This window comes from Pongo abelii, chromosome 10 (assembly GCF_028885655.2).
Source record: "Pongo abelii isolate AG06213 chromosome 10, NHGRI_mPonAbe1-v2.0_pri, whole genome shotgun sequence".
Classification (NCBI taxonomy): Eukaryota; Metazoa; Chordata; class Mammalia; order Primates; family Hominidae; genus Pongo; species Pongo abelii.
The window spans coordinates 77070357-77091189 of record NC_071995.2 but is presented as its reverse complement, the minus strand read 5'-3'; the positions used below and the strand labels follow the sequence as shown (position 1 = coordinate 77091189).

The window sequence follows — 20833 nt, the reverse complement described above, 5'->3', positions numbered from 1 at the left end:
CTTCCCTTCCCTCCTTCCCCCTTTCTTCTCACTCTTCCCTTCCTGCCTGCCTTCTTTTCTCCACTTATTTTTCTGCCCCCAGTGAAAGGTAAGTTATTTGAGAGTAAATAACTTATTAATACTGAAAAATTTTGAACTAATGCTCAGAGATTTTTGAATTAATGAAGTAATAAATGACCTAGATACTAGTGGATTGAAATCCAAATCTCCTAACATTTAACAGCTATGGCCTTAAAGCAAATAGTATTATTTCTCTGTGCCTCAATTTTCTTATTTCCAAAATAAGCATGATAATCGTTGTAACTTCACAGATGTTTTGAAGTAAGTATTAAATAAGCAATATACAAAAACAGTTAAAACAGCACCTGGTATGTAATGAAAACTCTATACATATAAACTATTATTATTAAATTTGCCAAATTTTATAAACACTTTTAAAACTTCGTATTTCTTCAGACACATTCCATATTTTTTTCTTTTTGTTTTAAAATATTTTACATGTAGCTAACATGTGCAAGCTCATTCTTAACAAGTTTACATTTTGAAAAGCTTTAATATTCTTAAGCTCAACAATTGCAGCCCAAAACCAAAGATATATTAAATAGAATTGTAAAATTTTATTTATTATGTCTGAATGTATATAGAAATGCAAACATTAAAATATTATAAGATTATGATAAAGAGAATCAATTATTAATGAAAATATTAAACAAACAAGATGTTATAAAATATGTTAACACAAGGATACTTTGCAGTATGAAAGAAGCAGAACATTTACAAAAATCTTTAGACATGATCAGTCTATAAAAGCCTTTAATACACCTTATGTTCATTGTTACTACCATCACAAATTTTACTAGAAAAAAACTAAATTATCAAACTGAATTAGCTTAAAGTAAAAAATCACTTCAAATTAACGTTTCATACAATTACTTAATGCTGCATTAACCAAAAGTAGTAGATATAGCTATTCCTAATATATAAAATATATAACTATACAGTTAAAAATCACTGTAGATTGTATAAAGTAATATCTAATCCAACATAAATAAAATAATCTAACTGAAAATGTATAGACCGTTGTGTATATCATGGAACATTGATTTTAAATGTTATGTTTGCAAATGCAATATTTCTGTTAGGGGCTTTAAATATTTCTGTTAGAGAATATAAGAGGTTGGTAACAGTGGCTGATTGAAAGAAAACAGTGTCTGAAAAAAGACTAATTTTTCCATGTATATATTATTAGATTATTTGAGTATTTTAAATAATTTTATGGAATAATTTTTTATTTAAAAAACAAGCTAAAATATTTCTTTTAAAATATTTCTCTTTACTAGAAATGAATCATAATTTTCCTAAAAATATCACTCTCATGTGTATAGTATTAAGTATATATTGAATATATTTACAGAAGGAATAACTTTTTCAGTGACAGAACCACTTGGCACTTTGGATGTCATAGAGATTTATAATATAATTGAAGGAATGGTTAAAAATAGAGAAAGAAGAAAAGGTGGAGAGAAAGTGAAAGGGAAAAGAGAAAGTCAAGAATGATTATCTTTTTCAGAGATAGGTAACATTGACTCAAATAATCCAAAACTTTAGTTGGTCCCATTAAAAAGGAATTGGAATATATTATTTTATATATCTCTTCACTCTTAATTGTCTATGACAAAATGAGCATTTAAATTACCATATTTTATTTGAAACTTAACAGTGAGCTACCTGGTGATTTAATCTAGGGAAGCAAAGACTGAGAAAAGAAAGAAAGTCATATTTCACCTTGGAAGAGAAGACTTGACTACATCTAATATCAGTTCATGAAGACTTATTACCAAACCCACACATTAAATTATTACACTTATTCAAAAGAAATATATAAATGAGTGAGAAATGAATGAAAAAAATCAAGAAGGAAGATACTTCAGTGATATCCACCAAAGATTTTTAAGTACTACTTAGTATGTGCCATATATTGCTAGGTCGGCACTGGGGAAAAAATTGCAAACAATATAGAAATGGTTCCTGCAATCATAGAGGCCTTAATTCAATCTTATTTTTTGCATTGTGGCAATAAACATCAATTGTTCACTGTTATAACATTATAATTTAGTGTATTATTGTTCGAAGAAAATATAGAAATACACACATATAATCTCAGAGATTTTTTGACATAGTCTCAACTGGGTAATCAAGTAATAAGAGATTTTTTAAAAAAATTATATGACCTTGTATTTCAGTAACAATCTCTACTTTATCTTTAGCTAGAAGATTTATTTTTCACTGCACTTTTTAAGATAGTTTCTGAAAATATGTTTTCACACCCAGAGGATGTAAGATCACAGACTGTTCCCATTACAAAGAAAAGAAGCAAACAAGAAAAAAAAATCTATGATGCCATGATTCGGAGAAAACACATTATCAAAATAATTGGATAAAAACTCAAGGTTAAAATTTTAGCAATATATATTTAAAGCACTTCTCTACATCCCACTTCAGATTTCCGTCAACTAAATTTAGTCTCATCAGTACCCTCACCTATGAGATATGAATTTATAAATATATTTCTTCTTTAAAATCATTAAGTTTTCAATATTTTCAAACTTAATGTCTACTTAGGGTTTACCGAAATATTTTCATTTTGTTGCAATTATTTGTTCAAATCTCTCTACCACACAGTTTGCCAATTCTTGGCAGTTCTGGAGGAATTTTGGAAAGCAAATTATTCATACTACTATAATATGAAAAAACTGAATATTTACTCTCAGATATAAATAATACAAATTTATTTTTAAAGAGTCAGCCATATTCCATTGCTGAATTTACAATTTTAGTGTCTAATGATAGTAGATACACTCATAGAGTGATTAAATTTGTATTCAGATTGGATCCAATCACTGTGGAAAGCTCAGCTTTCTATTTTAACCAACCCTGCTCATCCTCCCTCAAATATACCAAACTACAATATTATTTTCTGTTTCCTCCCCAATATAGAAAACTTCATATTTCTTTAAAGATTAGGGGATAAAGAAAGCATCCATTTAAAGTTCAATCTCCTATGCATCTTATAATCTCCCCATTCATTCAGCAAACGTTTTTTGAACATCTATTATGTGTCAGGTGTTGAGTGTAATTGGCATTGTGGCTGCTTCCATAGAGCATACATGGCCCCCGACCTCTTATGGTTTATGTTCTTAGTGGCTTCTCATGGCATTTAATGAATAGTCTAATAAATAAATATATAATTTCAAATTGTGCAAATGCTATAAAAATACAGGGTGTTATGGGAAATATAATGGGAGACAAACTTGTCATGGAGAGATCAGAAGTATCCTCTCTGATTTTAAGCTGATGTCTGAGGGATGAGTCAAGTTTAGCAAGCCAAAAAAATCATCTTAACATTTCTCTTGTCAAAGATGAGTCCTAGAATCAGCTTCTCAAAGAGAGCTGATACTCTTCTTCTATCTCCTCTTTTTTTCTATATTTTCCCTTCCTCTGTTCTCTCCTCATCTCCTCTCCTCTTTTCTTCTTTTGAAAGGCAAATTACCAAGTGAAGGTTACTTGGTCTCCCTAGACTGCATGAAGCTTACTCTCCCCAAAGCATAAATGGCTAGTGATATAATCAAGTTTATTTTTACAAACACAGTTAGAAAATGCCTGATTTTTGTGCATATTTTAGAAGGTTCCCCCCATCAAAGCTAAATATACTCATTTTCTTTTTATTCAACAAGGTTTGATAATGTCTGTTATGTGCCAGATATTCCTCCAGTAAATGGGAATACAAAGAATAAGACACAATCTTTAAACACAGTGAGTTCAAAACCAACAGGGGGTGGCTACATGAACAATAATCCTAAAACAACATGACAAATGTAATGCTGGAAATATGCTGAGAGTATTACATAAGCTTTGAACTACAGAGATGGGTTGGGAAAAATTTCTTTGAGAAACAGACATAACAAATAAATTAGAAATGAAGGGAGCGATATAAAATGGATGTAGATAGGGATGGAAGTTGTTCACGGAGAGGGACAGGACGGAAGTATTTGGGGGTGACAAGTACTGTGATGAGCCAAGCAAAGTCAATTATAATGGGTATATAGGAATGAGAGGCATTTCCTTTTGTTTTCTAATTTTGAGGAAGTTGCATGAGTATGTCAATCAGAAGAATAATCTGATCACATTTGTGTTCAGTGACTTAGGTGACTGTGAGGAAGATGAGTTGGAAGAAAGCAGGACTGTAAGGTAGAAAAACCAGTTGGAAAAAGGTTTGTTTTTTCTTACAATAATTAATGTGAGATTAGAGAAAAAAATGAGCAATAGTTAGGAGGAAAATTCAGTAGGATGAAGGTGATTGGATGATGACAATCAGAAAATAGCTAAGCTGAAAATTATTTTTATAATAAATATAACCCTTTCACTAGAAAGTTTAAGTTTCCAAGTATGGTATAATAGACAAATTAGTCATTTTGACCTTCTTATTGTAAATTATAACTTAGTCTACAAAGAAAAAATATTTCCTACATGCACTTTAAAGGTATAACCTTGTCATCTCTATGCAAATTGTTAAGACTGGTAGATTAATATTTTTTTTCATTGGATGAGATGCATAGAGCTGTTCTAATTAATGGAGAGACAATTCACAGTTCATTTATTCACTGACTCAACAAATATTTATGGAACAACAAATATGTGTTGTTTTAGGCATTGGGAGATCAGGAAGTAAAAAATATAAAAATCTCTGTTACCATGGAATTTGCATTCTAATGATCAAAGGGAGGCAATAAACAAATAAATTTATTTATTTAAAAACTGTATTCAAAGAGTAATAAGTGATAAGAAGAAAGATGTTGGGGAAGGGGGAGGAGACATGAATGTACTACAAGACTGGGCAGGAAAGACCACACAAAAATTGAGTAAACACACAAAAGGTTTGAAGAAGTAATCAAAAGAGAATACAGAGGAAGCTCATTCCGGCCCGTGGGAAGGGGAAGAACAAAGGATCTGAAGCAGGAATGTAATATAATGACTAATTACTATCTGTGAGGCTCTGATCCACACGGATGAGGAAAACAGATCATGCCTGTTTTGTTGAAACTCCAAATCTGGTTGGGGAAGAAGTTACTAATCAAATAACCACCCAAATAAATATATAATCATAAATTGATAAATTCTGTAAAGGGAAAACAAAGGTCACTATGAGGAAGTACAATGCAAAGTTCTGAGTGATTCTGAGAGTCAAAAATGTCTTCCCTGAATAGCTGATACATATGTTGAGATCTGAAGGCTGCACAGAATTTAACCAGATGAAAGAGAAAAGAAAGCACTCCAACATCATAATCAGCATGTGTTAAGATCCTGAGGCAGAAAAAAAATCTGGAATATTAAAAACCTGAAAGAAGGCCAATATGGCCAGAGTATCAGAACAAAGGAACAATATGATAAACGAGGCTGGTGAATAGGTAGGGCCAGATAATGCATGGACTTGAAAGTCAAGTTAAGGATAATAGATTTGAGAAGGCAAGTTGATTTGAATTATGGTGCTGCCATGAATATAGAGAAAAGTAAACATAATCAAAAGATATTTATGAGTTAAAAATTTTATCAAGACTTACATATTCTGAATTTGAGATTAAAAATGAGAGACATAGGAAACAAATATAACTCCTAGGTTTCTAGATAACAAAATTAGATGAATGGTACAATCATTCACTAAGATTGAAGACACTAGGGAAGGGCTAGATATGTTGATGAAGATGAGTTCAATTTGAATGTGGTGAGTTTGAGATGTCTTTCAGCCATCTAAATAGATCTGCCATGTAGGTGGTTGGACTATGTGTCAGGAATCCTAGTAAGACGGGAATGATTTAGTTCAGCTTCCAAATTTGCCAGGAGTGCTGGCCTTCTGAACCAAACACATATCATTGTTGGAGACTTAGATTTTTAAAAAGAGATGATTTCATTAATGAATGAACTGAACACCTAACATAACCCCAAAGTCACTCAGAGTATATCTTATGCATCACCTCCTATATGAAGTCATTGCTGTTTCAGCTGTCATTCACTTTCATGTGTTTGCAGAAAGCTGTGCATTTTCCTGATGCAGCTTATCTCTCCAAATACTTGCCAATATCCTCTTCTTCCAAGCCTGGAGCTGGAAGGGGTGTGTTATATTTCCTATATCCTTGTAATTAGGAGCCACGTGACTGGGACTGGCTAATGGACTGTGAGCAGAAATTTTATGTATCTTTTACAGGGTCATAGTAGATAATTGCTGGTAAGAAATTCTGATGCTCTTCACCCTACTGCAATGAATCCTTAAACCTCACATTGAGATGACAGCCTTATAAGACACTGGGGCACTGGAGCTCTCAGAGTCTAGATTTTTGAATGACTATGTAAATCAGAGGACACTCTCCCCTATGTACTCTCCAAACACTCTGATCCGCAATGGCTATGTGGTATGTTCAAGGAATAAAGCGTTTGTGCTGAAGCCCTTGAGGCTTTTGTATTGTTTGCTACCACAGAATATCCTACACAATGCTATTTCACAGCTCATGTGTGAGCGAATCATTACTTCCTTATGGTTTCACTCTTAACTAGATGGTACTCAATTCTTCTATGGGTGGCTGATGGTGTCTTGGAGTTTGTTTGTGTACTTTAACTATTTTTGAGTAGATTAATGAATGACTGAAAGATGAAAGACATAATCTTCAACCTTATTCACCACTATGAGAGTACTCAAATGTTAGAAGGGAAGCCAAAGGCTTTATGTGCTGTGTTACTCATATGTCTAATTTTCTTGCAGCAAAATGCCATAGTCAATTACAGACCTTCACATGTTAGCACTGAAAGGTGTCAGGGAAGTCAATTAGTAAAATTTCCACATTATGTACTTGGTGATGGATTGACAGATTTTATGTTATTTGTTTGTTTCTTAATTTGAATACAAAACTCTAAATACCTATGCTCAATCTTCATTGTCTTTTTTTCCATAGACTAGTTCTCCACTCACTATTTTAAAGGAAAAGAGGCAATCCCTTATTTCTTTCATGTATCCTCTTCTGATCTACAAGAAAGTTTATCCACAAAAAAAAAAAAACAACAACAAAAAAAAACAGTGCAATATATCAAGCCCATGACAACCAAAAGGAAGCTTAAGAGCTATTAGCTGAATCCCTTAAAAGGTAGCCAACTGACATGAATCTGCTTAAGAGTGGCCAATAACAGCATTGGTGCTAGATTCATTGTGGACTTAAAAATAATGCATTATAAATTCACACAAAATTACCTGTATGTGAATATAGCAAGAAGATTATAATTCTGAGGCCAGGTGTGGTGGCTCATGCCTGTAATCCTAGTACCTTGAGAAGCTGAATCAGGGAGATCTCTTCAACCCAGGAGTTCAGGACCAGCCTGGGCAACATAGTGAGACCCTGTCTGTACAAAAAATACAAAAATTAGCCAGGCGTGGTGGTATGCACCTGTAGTCCCAGATACTCAGGAGGCTGAGTTGGAAGGATCATGTGCTTGCACTCCAACCTGAATGACAGAGCCAGAATCTGTCTCAAAAAGAAAAAAAAAAATACGGGCTGTTATACATTGTTAGATTGTAATATAAACTTACTTGATCATGACCAGTACTTTTTTAATGAAATAGAAAAGGATAATTGAAAAGTATCAGAAAGCATAACAAGTAATATTTCATAGAACTGTTGCTAATAGTGTGTGTATGCATACACTAAATTTGGATGCCAGTTAAAAATGTTAGAAAATATAGAGTTAGTGGATTTACTCATTGATATGGTTTAGCTGTATTCCCACCCAGATCTCATCTTGAATTGTAGCTCCCAAAACTCCCACATGTTGTGGGAGGGACCCAGTGGGAGGTAACTGAATCATGGGGGAAGGTTTTTCCCATGCTGTTCTCATGATAGTGAATAAGTCTCACGAGATCTGGTGGTTTTATAAAGGGGAGTTCCCCTATACATGCTCTCTCTTTGCCTACCGCCGCATAAGACATCCCTTTGCTGCTCCTTCATCTTCTGCCATGATTTTGAGGCCTCCCCACCCATGTGGAACTGTGAATCCATTAAACCTCTTTCCTTTATAAGTTGCCCAGTCTCGGGTAAGTCTTTATAAGCAGCCTGAGAACAGACTAATACACTCATTCAATAAATATTCTATAAAATATTGACTCCTTAATATCTTTCAGGTACTGAAGAGACAGAGATGATAAAAATGTCATTGCAAAATTCTGAAAAACTGGCATTTACTAGAGGAGCCAGGTGCATTTAAAAAATCAAAATATACTATATATGCGTGTGTGTATATATATATATATACACACACACATATATATACACACACACATATATATAGTATAACACAAAATATTTAGGATACAAAAGAGGCTGATGGAGCAGAGAAAAAAAAAACTCCATTTTCAAAACATGTTATTATCAGAATATAATGTCTATAGAGAGCATTAGCAGAAAAAAAAGAGGAACATTTAAGATTGATGCTTTAATTATTACTTCATTACTGTGTAGCAGATTGAGTGGTATTGCAGTCTCACAAAAGTTAATACGCCTTTTTAGGCAACTGGTTTACTATCATATAGCGACGTAGGTAGACTTAGGTTATTGAGTTCTTGAAACCAGGATATGAGACTAGATAAAGGAAAAATAATTTCCGGTTAATGCTACAAGACCTGTGTTGTCTAAGTGATAATCGACACAAAATGATTTGTTTCATTATGTTTTCCGTGTTTATTTACTTTTGTTTCAAAATCTAAATTAGAGTTTTGTAGGATATAATCAAAAATATACTCAAAAGGAAATTGCATTGAAAAATGTCATGAATGTGACAAAAAGTTAAGGTGTTGACTTAAATTTATAGGAACAATAGAACTGGAGTTAGGCCATATATTTAATTTCTTTAGAAATGAGGGGAAAGGGAAAGAATTATTAAGATTTAAGAAACGGAAGATATGCAGAAAGTGTCTGAGGAATACACGAAATAAAAGAAAAGCAGTTACTCTTCTGAAGATAAAACTGGAGGATAAAAATATATGTCTACAAGACACCTGAGAATACATTTTAAAAGTCAAAGTAAAAACAGTGTATATTCTATGATTGTCGCCATAAAAAATGTAAGCATATGAACACAGACTGGAAACCTATTACACAGAAATGAGACAGCATGTATTTAAAGCATGGTGAGATTATACATGATTACACTGTCTTGAAAATTTCTTAATAATGTTTGCAGATTATTTTTAATTGAAATATTAAGGCAGGAGAAACACATAAAACCAGTGTCTTTATACCTAAATAGAGCAAACTAGTTCTCATTGTAGAGCTTCTGTACTGGTTGCTTCATTTGACCTCAGTGCTTTCCCCTGATAGTTACAGGGCTGGCTCCCTTTCCTTTTGGTTGATCACATTCCCCACTATTGTTCTGTTTTATTTATTAGCCTATTTTATGATTCTGTAGTATTTATTACATAAGTACCATAGCTATGTTTTGTTGTTGTTTTTAATGGTCTCTCTTCTTCCTTAGAATGTAAGCTCCTACATGCAGGAAACGTGTCTACTATTTTTATTTCTGTATCCCCAGCATCCAAATGGTGCCTGGCATATAATAGGAACATCATCATACTTACTGAAAAAATATATTATTCCCAAATATTTCCTCTTCAATTCAGGGTATAGCAAAGATAAAAATGTATAATATATTTGTACACATTGATAACATTTAATCTGTAGCATATATAGGTTAAAACTTTATAAACTCCTTGAAATAACCCCTCCTTCCTTACAAAACTAATAAAAGTTTGAAATTCTCCTTTATATGCAAATGGCTCTGCAATTTGCTGTTCTTAGTTCTACTAAGCTGAATTTCTTCAAGTCTTGTAAAGGACTTTCTTCTTATCTTTGCAATGAGATGAATAAAGACTATCTACCCTTCTGCATTAAAAAGCAAGGAAGCCAAAGAGAATGAGGCAAGGAGATAACTAGAATTAAATAACACTCAACTCAGCTGATATCCTCTTATAGGTAGACTTTTCACACTGGTATTATCATACCAGTCACTAAATTATTGAGTACTAGTGGTACAGTGGTGGGAAGGAGAATAGGCTTGGTTCTGACCACATGGTGTGAGTCCCCATTTCCACCTATGACTGAAGCCAGAGTATTCATGAACTTTATGGTCACATGAGCACCAAAATCCCTTTTCTTGCTTAAGCGTTTTGAGTCAGGTGGCATTTTTACAAGAGAAAGAATTTCTGAGAATAAAAAAAGAGAAAGAGAGAGCAAAGGTGGTCAAATCTACCACATAGTAACAGGGTACCAGACGATTTGCAAACATTATTGCATTTTCATTCCTGGGGGAATATCTTATTGAAGTTCACCATTCCAGAGTTAGATAACTTAATCCAGCTCTCTAAGTTTCATACTTTTATCCTGTTGCCATCACGCTCATATTGACCTAACCTATAAAGTGGATCAATTTGCCTATCACTATTTAATCTCTTCTGGGTATCTCTACCTCTTTGCCACCATATATTCTCTTCTTCTGCCATTTATGAGTTTATTGATTGTGTGACTACCTATGATTGCGTATTGGCTCTGTAAATAGGTAGCTTGGGTTTAATTCTACATCTTACTACATAATGTGACCCTGGGAAGTTACTCAATTATTCTTTTTCCACAACTTTCTCACTTAAAAATTATGAACAAATTAGCACAAATCCCAAGGAGTTATTGAGAATATTAAATGGGATGAAGCATGGAAAGCATATAGAAAAGTACCTGACATATTGTAAGAAACAATATGATTACCTGTATTCATTCAAATATCTCCATTAATACCTATCCTATGTTTCATATAATTTTGTATTCTTTCTATAGGCCCTTCCCAACTAAAATTCCTGTTTTGTTAAATTAGATTAGCTACAAACACACTTATATTAATCCACGTTGCAATGGTATGGCTATTAGTTATTGCTCACAAATGTGTTTCTTAACACAAAGAATTGCCAACTGATAGACTTCACATTTGAATTGAATAATAATTGTGGTTTGGATATGTTCACTTAGAGCAGAATGTTTAACCATTCTACCTTGGAACAGAAGATAAAAATTATCAATAGATTCAACAACTTCCACTAATGTTATGTGAAGGAACAGCAAGAAGATGTGTATGAATATCAATGAGGAGAATAATAAGAGATAAGTTTGGAGAGTTAGTGATAAAGCTACAACACTTATGATTCCAATCACTTCTCATTGCACCCTACTTGGTGGCTTGGAACTATGGAGTTTGCAAATAAGAAAACAATTAAGGTGACTTATCTAATGTCACAGTGATATAGCAATGACTAAAGGCCAACTTAGCCTAGTGACTCAAGCTTAGTGACTTTTCTTGTAGATTACAAAAATGTCCCTTGAATAATTTTAAAACACAAACTCAATTTATTTTGCAATTAGAGTCACAGAAGAAATGATGGTATATCAAATCTTTCTTATTTTTTCAGTAGGATAAATAAAGACTATGTACCCTATACTCAATAATGATGTTAGATAAGCAAAGGTAAACGAGTTCTTACACATAAAGAGAATTACAAAACATGCTTTTTCCCCCTTTATTAAGTGCTGAGGCAGTAAGTTCCAACAGACAAAAAATATAAGAGGCTTTCTAAATGCGTAATTGCAGGCAAGTAACAACACTTGAGTCTCCTTCATTGCATCTGTAAGAGAGAGAACCTCTTCATTATCATCAAATAAAGCAATAAAATAAATAAATAAATAAAAATACACTGCTGCACGCCTGTCATGAAAACAATAACTTGTTACCATTGCAATGGCAAAATAGAAAATAAAGAAAAACGTGCCAAAATAGTACATGCCAGTTGTTTGGACTCTAAAACATTATTCTGTCTCTGCAAAAAGTTATGGTTTAGAAATTATCAGCAAGCCCTTTACAGGCAAAATTTCAAAAACATTCATATCATGACACATTCCATTTGAGTGTGCCAATTACATAAACAAATTAAAAGGCTGCTCCTTTATTTATCTATACATATATTTTGTGAAGCTAACCTAAAATGTATACAAATTAAGAATTACATTTCTAAGTTGTTGACACAAAATAAATCCAGACGGTGAAGATTACTATGAGTCAAAAGTACTAAACTTTCATTTAGTGATTCTATAGGAAAATATTTAACTAAGATACGAAAAAAGAAAGGAAAGAGGAAATAATGAAGAAAAGAAGGAAGAAGGGCAGAGTAGGAAGGGAAGACATGAGAAAGGAATAAAATGTACAGAAAGGAAGGGAACACAAAGGAATTCCTATATCATTCTTATAACCAGAGAACTGAACAAATCTTTCCTATTCAGGCTGTGAGTTGTAATATGCTTCGATGCATACAGGTCTAAAAGTCCAGAAATCAAGAGAAATAAAACTCTTGCTATGTATTCAATATATAAATGATGAAACAGATTCTCAAAGGCATAAAAGAACTTGTCTCATCCACTTTTGCCTGAAGGAGTCAGCTCTCTCCAGTCATTAATATTCATTCTGTGTTGTCTAAGAGTAGTTCAGAAAGTATCTAAGATTCTCCAGGAAAAAAAAAAAAAAGTCGTTGGAAACTTGCATATCAAGTACTTTTTTACAAAACAATTTAAAAGCAGGGCAGTTTTGTCAATTTAAGGGTATGTTGGCTTTGTACTGAAATGTCACTTTTTGAATTATCAGGCTCAGATGTAGCTCAAGGTAAATGCCTGGCTTTTTAAATTTAACATTATAATTTAATAAAACCACTAAAAATAGGTACATTATTTGTAATGTCATATTGTTAACTAAGCTTTTAACAGAAGAATTTCCTGTACACAGACAGATAAAACCCTAGTACTTTCAGGCATAGAATGATCTGGTTTATACATATTTAAATATAAAAACTTGTGGCCTTGGATTCTGAACATTGGTTAAAATAGAAGGGTGATGTTACGCTATTTATAGAAGAGGTCTCAGTGCTCTAGAAATATGCTCTAATGCCCAATATTTCACTTTACTCGGTCTTCAAATCTGATGAAAATGCTAGGGATTAGGCAGAAACCCAGCCTTGTAAACTAGGATCTGGCAGACACTCCAAGTCAGAAACAGATTTCAGTGCTTTGCTTCCTTGTCCTTCTCCTGAGAAACTGTGTCAACTTTTCTTCCTAATAATCTTGATAACTCAAAACCTGATTGCTAGAGCTCGACTATCCCTTAATAAGCTGTCATAGCATTTGTTCTTGCTTCAAAGGCCAATAAATCATTTGTCTAAAAGTCTTTCTAGATAAGTTTTTTTCCCCTCAAAAATATGCAGGTAGGCAGTTTCTGTATTTCATAGGAGGTAAGTAAGGACCATGTCCACTGTTTGTATGGCATAGGATATTGGAGACCAGTACATCATGAGGGAAAAAGATACTCAGTTAGCTCTTTCTCCTTCTCAAAGAGAGAGCAGACAATTCTAAATTGATATTTTAGTGAGTGTTGCCCACTGCTGTAATGTTATCGTATTGTTTACACTTGCAGAAACTCTCACATACAATTGTGTCTGAAAAATACATTATTAATAATCCAACCTAAAAACAAGCTCGTGTGTGATGTTTCATAATATCTAGAGATTTTGTAGAAAAACAAATTGTCAATTATCTGGGATAATGACCATGAAGCATGTGCTTATTTAAGGGTCTCCAGACACAGATGGATTTTGAAAGTATGATTTGAAACACTTTTTAAACAATCCTTCCAGCTTTATTATCAGGTGTTAAGTTAAAATAATACTACACTGACTCATGGTTTAACGGCTTCATCTTTTGCTTGGATCACTTGTGAGTAAACAAAGGAAATTCCAAGAAAGAAAAGCTATTTCATAAATTATCCTAATATTATATAAGATTCAGTATCGTATTTTAAAATTATTCACGTAAGTACAGCTCTGCATGTTTTGACTGAGTATTCATGTCCTTTTGCCTTCATGTTGATGAAAAAATATGTCAAGGAATCTCAAAGCAGCAATCAGTCAATCCAAGTACCTGTTTCCTACCCACAGTAGGCATGGAGTGACATGCAAGGAGGATGGCCCAGAGGAAATGAGCCTCAAGTAAAACAAGAGGCTGTTCCCTGGAGGCCACATAACAGGAACTTTCACCAGAGTTTTCAGGTGGTTTGTCTGCTTTCCTTTCTATTCCCAAGGGACTGAAATGATGGCTGCTGTCAGGGAGCATGATGGAAGAGGACAGGAGACTATACTTATCATGCAAGCAATTACAAAATAAGAATGTTTACATTTCAAACTCTTCAAATGTGTTTGCATTTGAGTGCATATGTGCATTTTATCTTTGATTTCAAAAGAGAAAGAAAACATTTATCTATCACAGGAAATAAGACACAATTACTTTTACTTATATAATACCCTTTGAAAAAAAATATCGGAACTCTAAGCACTTTAAAATTATTAATAAAGCTATACTTCACAAGTACAGAAACAGGTTCTTTGAGGTAAGGTATGACCAAGTTTCAGTACCATACCTGAATTTAATTAAGTGGATATTTCAATCAGAAATTAATTTCTAACTGAGGCACTTAGCTAAATGTCTTGTTTACGGTATTTATGATTGCCGTAGCATGGTTTCAAGCTAGTATCTGTGATGAAATGTTGTCCAACAGGGCTGTCATGAACTCTTGGAAATTATATCTTAAATTATATCTTAACCAAGTAGTTTCACCGAATTCTTACACTAGTTTATAGGCCATTCCCATTCTACATGGAAATTCCCCAGCTCTCATTTTGTACAAACAGCTAGAAATAGAAGGCATGTTTTTTATCTTCATCTGCTTTATGATTTTCTAGAGCTCCTCTTTAACAAAATGCCTTTTTTAAAAAAAATTTTATTTTACTTTAAGTTCTGGGATACATGTGCAGAATGTGCAGGTTTGTTTCATAGGTATACATGTGCCATGGTGGTTTGCTGCACCTATCAACCTGTCATTTAGGTTTTAAGCCCCGCATGCATTAGAGTAATATGTTAAAGATAAAACGTACTATATGTGAGACATTTATAGGAGTGACCAGTATGCTTTCTTTGTATCTCCACAATAGCAGTAACCAAAAAAGATAAACTTTGACCTCTCATTTACATTATTAGTAAAGTATGGAAATCAGCAATTAGAACTTGAGGCTTAAATAAATATAAAAATTAGAGCAATTACAGAAATAATTCTTTAAAATATCTGTTTTGCATTTGTCAAAGACATGCTAGAAAATTCATTTCTAACACTACCATAAAGGTGTTATTTTACTTTAATGTAGGTTTTAATTTCTTTTGAAACTCTCTTAAATATTGCTTTTTTTTTAAACAATGTAATGTAGATGCCATTTTAAAAGTAGGATTCTTTGCAATAGAATCTCTAATATTATATTTTAAATTGCAGAAATAGCATCTCTAGTGTTTACCATTTCTACAACATAGCAATATATTTATTGTCCACTTTAAAGAAAGGTTTTATTTTTTAATAAAACAAAAGTAAATTTTATTCATATAGACAGGAAATGATGGCATGCTGTCTTCTAAAAGGTAGCATATATTTGCACTATAATTTTAAATAAGTTTATTTTGTATTGCTAGTACATATGAATGGAGTGATGTTCATATACCCGGCTACCACAGTTTATCTTATAGTCCATATAAAACTAGCTCCTCAAGAACACTCTTAAAATGACCAGCTGAAAGAAAAATGCTGGTTTTCTTTTTTTTTGGAAATGTTAAATTTCTGCTTAAGGAAATGGAAACACTTAGTGGAGAAGTTTAAGTTAAGTTTGCAAAAAGACTGAAAAAATGTTGGTCATTTCTTGAGGAATTTAATGAAAACACATCAACCCACATTCTCCCACCCAATGCAATGATAATCATGCCATTCAATTACATAAAAAATTAAGAATGTTTACCTTAATGCAAATATTGAAAGAAACATCTGCCAAAAGCCTTAGAAAGACAGAAGTTTTATCAGCCATCATATCTAAATCATGTAAAAATATGATTTCAACTTATTTGTTACCTGTATAAAGAAGTGCATCATCTTGTACTGAGAATTTTTTCAATCATGATACATATAAAAATCATTTCTGCCCAAAGCCATAGAACCCCATTTTAAAAGAAAAAAACTCTAGGCTCTCATTAATATTACCTCTGAGTATTCCCAGACTTTCAACCAAAGAACCCTTAAAAACATTCCCAAGACACCGTCATCTTTCTTTAAATGGTACTTTGTACATGAATAGCCCCTAGGTTCAGCAAATTATAGTCTACTGTCCATGTGTTTCTAATCCTTTTTGAAAAAGTTAGATAATTTTGGAATATATATACACACAAATACATGCATATATATATATACACACACATATCCTTAAATTCTAACTGAAATTATTATTTATATTGCCATATGCTTTGTCTCTTTTTAAATGGCTTTGGTCAATTTCAATGAAAAAAATTCAGCTAAACTCAGCCACATCATGTATTGAACTTTTGGTACAGATGTATTTATGACAAATAAATTATTTAAAAATTTTAAAATCTTACAACTACATCAGATATTTAATTTTTAAAAATATTATATTTTCAGTAGAATGTATGCAAGACCCATACCTACATTGTACAATGGCAGAAAGTCTAACTTTGGTATGGGATTTTGGTAATATTAGACAAAGATTTGTTCCATTATATAATCAAACTTTTTATTTCTTGTTCCCCCCAAATTACTTAATTATTACCATTAGGAAAATAAATATTATGTTTCAATTTGGAATTAGTGATAGCTCTTCTTGGCTGTTGCACAAACTGGAAATCATAAGAACTATATTTCAGGCTCGTATAATTGTCTGCATTAAGTGTGTGTTCTTTAAGATTAGATGGCTCTAACTGTTTTGGGAATTTACTCAAAATCAATTTAATATACTGACATCAAAAGTGATGAACTGCTATTATGTTAATGGTGTTATTAGGCTAACAGGAAGTTCAAATTAACTTTCAGATTTCTAACATATTCTACATTTTATTTTATCAATCTTCCAGCTCATCTTGCATATAATTAATACCATTTTTTAGTTTTATTTTCAGACTAATATGCAAATCATATAAATACAATATTATTCATTTTCATATTTGTTGATTAGAACTATCTGATAATTTGACCAGATGAAATAAGTAATATTCTCCATTATGAAATGAAGTTCAAAACTACTCAGCAACAACTCTCAATCATGTGGTATTTTTGTGAAATCAGTATTTTAGGATTTTCCCTATATATTAGCAGTCTTCAATTCTGACAAAAATACCTCGAGGCATAATTATCGTATTTATTCTGAAACATTAATGAGATTTACTAAAATATCCTGTCAAAGGGAGAAAAAATAAAGATTGTATGAAATTGTGACATCAGACTATTTTGTGGGATAACAAAGTAAGAATTTCCTATAATATATCATGTAAGGTCTCTCCACAATCCACTCACTATATATTGGAATTAGCTCTGATTTCCAATATATAGATATTGAATATTTTAGAAGTATGTGAAAAACTACTCATATCCATATTTTAGATGTTATTTCTATAATTAACATTTGTAAAGAGTCATGAAAATAAATGTCACAAACCAAGCCTAAATTTTCACATATTCCTAAGACAGTGGAGAAATGAGAAAACAAAATCTTATTTTTCTCACATGAAAGCAGCTGGCTTCCTTTTTGTACATCTTTTCATATCCAAACTTGTTAATTCAGTTGTACATACATGTGAGGTAATTAAGTGATTGTCCCTTTGTCCTTGTAACCAAAAGGTGGCACCTCTAAAAACCAGAGTTAGCTTTCAACAGAGACACTATTTTTTTTTTTTTCATTTTAAATGTCAAAGCCCTAGAAAGAAAATCGTTTTTCGTGACTTGGTAATTCTATTTAGGGAGAGATCATTGCCTCAAATGCAAAATGGTTTGCAAAATAGTACACATTACACTGACGGCAAATGAATTCAGCTCTTCTCTAAGTTGGTGTGTAAACTTATACATTAAACGTACGTAGTGAAAAAATACTCTCTGAGATACCAAATTAGTGTGGAAGGTCAGACAGAGTTAAGATAGAAGATTCTCTTTTCTTATATCAAGTGGACTTCTAGACAAAAAAAAAGTAAGACTCTGCATTTCCCCTGATAAACAAAAAGAAGTGTTTTGTATACTAACATCTGCGGATTTCTCTGTGTTCAGGTAAGACCCACTTGGAATGCTTTCCTATTACATCAAACGAGGCACTTCTCTATACCTCCTTCCATCTGACAGTACTATCGCTTAGCTGTCCCTGATGAATAATAAGAAAAGAAAGCTTATATCCCCAATGATAGCATTAGAGACTGCTGAAGCTGCTGTAAAGGCTCTGTCCAACAAGTACCATTTACTTGACCTATTATGCAGGCAGCCAGGGGCATGTTGGTGTTTTGATATATTTTTCTTTCTTTTAACAAGACCTTACAAAAATGTTTTTCCCTTCAGGATTTTTAAAATTTAGGCTATCTTTCTAGCATTACTTTCTAAACTTTGTTCCAGTACAGGAGGATTCTTGTCCAACTGAGCCTCCATGTGCCTTCTAAAGGGAGTGCTGAAATTGTATAATCATCATGTTTACATCCATTAAATATTGTCCTATTAAAAGAAAATAAAGCAGGCATAAGTTTGGTATCCCGACAATAAAACGCAAATAGATAGTAGAAAGGTAGAATAAAGTGAAAATTCATAGACAAATGTAGCTTCCATACAAAAGTTAAACAGTATTTTTATTTCACGAAAGGGTTAATACTGGAGAAAGTGAATATCAACATGTACACAAAGCTAACAAGAAGATTAGCTTTCTCAAAGTAGAAATCCAAGCCTCCCTATAAAATTGTTGTCTCTTGCAAATGTTTTGAAACTTTACATTTTTTGATCCCCCAACAACAGACCATACCAAGAAACCTCAGGAAAGTAATAATCTATTTTAATTGTTTTTTTTTCTTACTCAAGAAACCTTTCAAAGTTCAGATATTAACACTGATGTGCAATACTAAATTGTTAGCCTCACAGGACAGATGGAAACAGGAAAAGTCAGATGGTTGGCACTCAAAAGCAACAGCAATTAAGCAGTTGAAAGTGGGTTGGATTGTCGGTTTATTTTTGTTCCATTTGAACAAATCAAGTGAGAGACATAGCCTCTTGCAAGGAGGAAATCAAGTCAAACTTGACGCTTCCTCTCTCTGACAGCCCAAGCTGGACTGCTTGTCTACTCCCCTTATTCAGTTTAATTGCTTTCTGTGCTCTGATTTTCGCAGAGCTTGTATTCTATCTTGTTTACGTCCCCCACCCCCCATATCCCTCTCCCCAACAGAAAGAAATCTTTCTCCTTTCTTCACTCCCCCTCTTTCCTCTAAGAAAGGCAATCCTCTCCAGGAGGAGAAAGAAACGCTGTGCGTGCTTAGGGTGGGAGGAGGGCGAGAGGGGAGGTGTGGGAGAGAAAGAGAGAAAAGATTGAGATTGGGGGTGGGGGACGGAGGAGAGAGAACAAGAGAAGGAAAGAGGAAGCAAGAAGATGGGGGATGCCCAACATCAACTCCAGGCTCTAAATCACGGGCGCTGTGCAAAGTGCTTTTCCAGGAGATGCACATGTAGTCTCATATTTCTCACAATAGGCCACCCGGGGATCCCTCCCTAGGTCTCAGACTCCCACCACTAAAACCCAAGTGTATCCAGAAGAAAATCTTTGGGATGGATTCGAGCAGATAGGCACCGCCGAGGTGGCCGCGCCGCCAGTCCCGCTTCCTTACCTGGAGGGCGGACCGGGAGGTGGTGCCGGGTCTCGGTCCCCAGTGCTCTCCCCGCGTGGACCGGGGCGAGGCACACGCGTACTCTCGCTGCCTCCGCTCTTGGAGGGGCAGCCTGCAACACAAAAGGGGTGTGTGGGTGTGGGTGTGTGGGAGGTTTCCCAGGGCCACCAGCTGGTCCCAGCTGGTCGCCCCCACCCTACACACACCCCTTCGGGGCGCCTAGCCCCCCTCTCGGCTGAGCACCACCCTGGGGACTTGCCCGGGGTGCAGCCTCAAGTTGCCGCTGCTAACTGCTGCTGCCGCTGCCGCTGCTGCTGCCGCTGCTGCAGGAGGAGGTGGAAAGACACTGGGGGCAGTACTCGGTCTAGAGCATCCCCACACTGCAGCTTCTCCAGGAATCCCTCCAGTGAGGAGGCGGCCGCCCATCATCTCCCAGCCCCAGCATCCTGATTGGCTCCACCTCGGGTACGCTGCGCCAAGGAGCCAATCCCCGCGCACTAATAATAGGTGGATCCGCTCAGCCAACATCGCCCATCCCAGTTCTGTTAGTGTCTCTCCATCCCCACAGCGGACAGGGACCTGGGAAGCGGGGTGGAGGCGGATTGGGGGAGGGGGTGAAGTAAGAGGGGAACAGATCCCAAGGAGACACAATCAAGGGCATCGGATAAAACCTCTGGGTAGACTCAGGAATGCCCCACAACCTGTTCAGCAAGCCGTATGCACAGGAGAAAGAGAGCATAATACAAAGCTTTTTTTTTTTTTTTTTTTTTTTTTTTTAACTCTCAATCAAAACCTGCCCTAATACTGAGCATGCCCAGACTGCAACAGCGACCTAGGAGTTTCGATGTGTGTGGGTTCGCCAGCTGTGGGTTTTTGAAAAGCTGGGACCGGGGACAGGAGAGGCAGAAGTTTGTCTTCGGCCATTTAACCCGGCG

At 34.4% G+C, this 20833-nt stretch overlaps 1 protein-coding gene across 6 annotated transcripts in view; it reads right to left on the bottom strand.

The window, feature by feature from the left end:
- SYT1 (synaptotagmin 1) overlaps window positions 1–20475 on the bottom strand; it is a 590207-nt gene extending 569732 nt beyond the window's left edge. For 4 of the 6 annotated variants that reach the window (XM_054526597.2, XM_054526599.2, XM_054526598.2 and 1 more), the window contains exon 1: window positions 19899–20304. The gene's annotated coding sequence lies outside the window, so the exon portion shown is untranslated. 6 annotated transcript variants of the gene reach the window in all.
- Between the last annotated feature and the right edge of the window lie 358 nt (window positions 20476–20833).